Below are 4,415 nucleotides of genomic sequence, written 5' to 3'. Positions count from 1 at the left end.
TCATTAGCCCTAGAAGGAGCAATTTCTCTCAGCCTGAAAGGACTTTCAAGGCACCAAAAGAATGATAATAATATAGAAAAGTGTAAATACCTACAGTACTTTCATGTCACTTTTACGTGTCATTTTGACCAGGCCTTGAGTTTACCAGAAAACTGTTTAGGCATGCTTTTGTCTGTGCCTAGGTGTAGTGCAGGAGAGATAAGCACTTGAATTGGTGAGCCGAAGAAATCAGATGCCTTTCCCCCCAGTATGCTCATCCAATCTTCTGAGGGCCTGGAAACAAGAGAAAAGTGTCAAATATGGTAATGTACATCTTTTTTTTGTTGTTGTTCTTTTTTTTTTTATTAACTTGAGTATTTCTTTTTTTTTTTAATAAAAAAAATTGTATTTACTTAGAAGCATTCAGAATGTCAACAAAACAGCCGCCATTTTTTTGCAATTACAGAGTGGTATTCAGTTAACAGAACAACAATTACCTTCGTATAAGCTGCATCAGAGACAACTGAAGATGGAAAAAAAAAAAAAAACCAAAAGAAAAAAAAAAAAAAAAAATAAAAAAACAAAAAAAAGAAAGAAACCAAAAACCAAACTACTGTCCCCATATATAACTAATTTGTGCTGTGCACCAACAAGAACCTGCTTTAATTTCCATGCCAATTTACAACCCCCAGACTGTACCAGGCAAGGTTAGTGGCTATTGAAAATACCACCAGGACAGGGCTAGCTAAAGACACATTCGGTAGTGTGTTAACTATACAAAAAAAGACACTGTACAGTTTAAAAACAAATCTTACACAGCCTTACATTTCAATTTTTTTCTTTAAAAGGAGTGAGTTGTGTACAGGGGGGTTAAATGCTTTATAGACAAGAAAAAAAAACTGCGCTAGAACCAACTTACTCATCATCATCATCATCTTCATCTTCGTCTTCCTCTTCTTCCTCCTCTTCCTCATCCTCTTCATCCTCCTCGTCATCTTCCTCTTCCTTCTTTTTCTTGCTCTTCTCAGCCTTGACCACCCCCTTTTTCGCTGCATCAGGTTTTCCTTTAGCTCTGTAGGCAGCAATATCCTTCTCATACTTCTCCTTCAGCTTGGCGGCCTTCTTTTCATAGGGCTGCTTGTCATCCGCAGCAGTGTTGTTCTACATCTCCGCTAGTTTCGTTATAACATCACCACTGGATAAGCCAAGGTGCTAGCCTTTGATTTTTGGTCGGTACTCAGAAGAGAACAAGAGGAATGCTGAAGGAGGCCTCTTGGGTGCTTTGGGGTCCTTGAACTTCTTTTTGGTCTCCCCTTTGGGGGGGATGTAGGTTTTCATTTCTCTTTCATAACGAGCCTTGTCAGCCTTTCCCATACCTTCAAATTTCCCCTTTTCTTTAGCAGACATAGTCTTCCACCTCTCTGAGCACTTCTTGGAGAACTCTGAGAAGTTGACAGAAGCATCCGGGTGCTTCTTCTTGTGCTCCTCCCGGCAGGTTTGCACAAAGAATGCATATGAGGACATTTTGCCTCTCGGCTTCTTAGGATCTCCTTTGCCCATGTTTAGTTGATTTTCCTCCGCGAGGCACAGAGTCGCCCAGTGCCCGTCCGGCTCTCGCTTGCCCCGGCGCTGTCTCTATGGAGCTCAATGTACTGCAATGGCTGTGAGAGCGGGAGCCAGACGCAGCCTCCTCACTCTCTCCGCTCTAACTTGAGTATTTCTTATATACATCTTTAACCCCAGCACTCGGGAAACAGAAGCAGGAGGATTCAAGTTCAAGGCCAAGTGGGTATACATAGTGAGTTCCAGGCCATCCAGGGCAGATAGATGATAGATAGATAGATAGATAGATAGATAGATAGATAGATAGATAGATAGATAGATAGATACATACATACATACATACATACATACATACATACATACATACATACATACATACATACATACATAGGAAAGAAGAATGAGGGCTCATAAGAGTGCTGAGCTGGTAAGCCAGGAAGAGTGCTTGCCACACTGTGTTCAATCAGAACATAGAGTAGGAGAAAATATGTTTCCTGAATTATTCTATGACTTTTAGACACACACACACACACACACACACACACACACACACACACCATGCATACACACCATGCACACATTAATAATAAATAATAAAATTAATATAGGGGAAAGAATGAGGTCCTAGCTACTGAGCTGCTCAAGCAGAAGCATCAGTCTTCTACTACTCTTTGCTCTTAGGCCCTCAGATCTCAACACTCACATCTATGCTGCCCGTTATTGAGCTCTCAGACTTTAGAACTACACCAGTGACTATTCTGGTTTGAAATTTCTACCTTATGGCAGATAATAAAGACTTTCTAACTTCCAAAACTATAGGATTCAATACTTCTGATAACGTAGGTAGGTAGATAGGTAGGTAGGTAGGTAGGTAGGTAGGTAGGTAGGTAGGTAGGTAGATGGATGGATAGATGGGTAGATGGACCAAGAGATGGACAGATAGATGCTATGTAGCTGGCCTATGGTTCTGTTTCTCTGCAGAATCCTTTCCTATGCAGTATGTCAGTGTTCTGATAGAGCAGAACACCATCACCAACCTCCACACACTTTAGTGGACAGAGGACAGAAAATATCCACACAATGATAGTCCTAAATATTCTCTTGTCAAGCAAATGGCCTTGTTAGAAGTCCAAGCTCTGGGGGCTGGGCAGACGGCTCACCAGTTAAAAGCTCACCAGTCAGAAGCTCACCAGTCAGTCAGAAGCTCACCAATCAGAAGCTCACCACTCAGAAGCTCACCACTCAGAATCTCACCAGTCAGTCAGAAGCTCACCAGTCAGTCAGAAGCTCACCAGTCAGTCAGAAGCTCACCAGTCAGTCAGAAGCTCACCAGTCAGTCAGAAGCTCACCAGTCAGTCAGAAGCTCACCATCGTGGCTTCAAGAGACCTGAGTTTGGTTGCCAGCGCCTACTCCATGCACCCCATACCTGCCTACAACTCCAAGTCCAGGGAATCTTGTGTTCTCTTCTTGCCTCTGTGGTTACCTGCACTCACATGAACATATTCACACACACACATATACATGATTGAAAGTTCATTTTTTAACTAAAAAATGAGCTTTAGACATTTTCTTAATAGAAAAATTCTAAGTTTTCTATACTTCTGTATTAGTCCCCCAGCCATATTCTTGTAAACTTACGAGGTCATCAAAGTTTTAAAGTAAAAAACAGAAGTATGTCTGTCTGTTTAGCAATCATAAAGTAAGTGAAGGATGTAAATAAAAGAGTTGAAATAATCGAAACTAGGGATAGGGAAAGGAATGCTATTAGTACCCACGATAAGCTGGGTATGCATAAGTTTGGATATGTATAATATGTTATTTTTAAATCTTACACATATGCTTTAATAAAAGTGAAATTAAAAATATATTTCACTACTAAAGAAAAGAAGGAAAAGAAAATAAGAAAAAGAAAAGAAAATCTTTTGAGCCAGGGGATAGACTCAGCCTGTTCTAGAATGTAGTTAACCCCAACGTCTGAGCCAGCTCTATTAATCTACTGAAACGTGGGGAGAAAATGTACCTCTGGGGCCATCATGCCTTTCTCTCCTCAGAGCCTAAATGCTTCCTCTTTAGTAAGTAGGCCTGAGGTGACTGAGCCTGTCCCTTGGAGAAGCTGTCAGGTGATGAGCTAGCCATCCATCAGCTATGCCAAGAGAACACAGTCACCAAGGGGTTTGGAGTTAAAGGCATTCAGAGGTTGGCATGAACCCCAGGCTGATTGCAAACACCTGGGAACGCATGAGCTATATAGACAGATATTGATTCCTGGAGGGGATTATAGAGAAGCCCACCTAGCAGTTAAATGTTATTAAAAAATAGACGATTACATGATGGATCAGTTGTGAGAAGCTAGAGATGGGAAGTAGGCTATGGTGGTTTGAATTAGAAATGTCTCCTGTGGGCTCCGTTGTTTGGACCTGCGTTCTAAGTTGGTGGTGCTGTTAGGGAGGTGTGCAGCCTTCCTGAAGGAAGTACATCACCGGGGGATGGACTTTGAGAGTGCACAGCCTCATCGTAGGTCCGGTTTTCTCTCTGCTTAATGTTTTCTAGTAAAAATATGATCTCTCAGCCTTCTACTCCTTCTGCCATGACTGCTGCTTAGTACCAGGGCTCTGCTGACCATTGTGGACTCTAGACTGACTCACTCTCTCTCTCTATCTAGAACCTCTAGCTCAAATAAATTCATCTTTCTGTAAGCTCCTTCTGGTCGTGATGTTTTAGCACAGTAAGAGAAAAGTAACTAATAGAAGCAATGGAGGAAAAGAAGAAAGATGGCCTTGAAGGTCAGAAAAAAAATCAGTGAACAGGGATAGAAATGAAAAACAACCTCTGGATTCCTGACATCAAAAAAAGCCATCTCTTTCCTCTGACC

At 41.6% G+C, this 4,415-nt stretch overlaps 1 pseudogene across 1 annotated transcript; it reads right to left on the bottom strand.

Moving 5' to 3' along the window:
• Positions 1-360: 360 nt before the first annotated feature.
• LOC116897200 lies at positions 361-1,680 on the bottom strand (annotated as a pseudogene). The gene has a single exon (XR_004387401.1). The product of XR_004387401.1 is annotated as a high mobility group protein B1-like (transcript).
• Between the last annotated feature and the right edge of the window lie 2,735 nt (positions 1,681-4,415).

The sequence above is a fragment of the Rattus rattus genome, chromosome 3, assembly GCF_011064425.1.
Source record: "Rattus rattus isolate New Zealand chromosome 3, Rrattus_CSIRO_v1, whole genome shotgun sequence".
Classification (NCBI taxonomy): Eukaryota; Metazoa; Chordata; class Mammalia; order Rodentia; family Muridae; genus Rattus; species Rattus rattus.
Note: the sequence above shows the minus strand (reverse complement) of the source record. Positions and strands in the feature narration are given on the sequence as shown.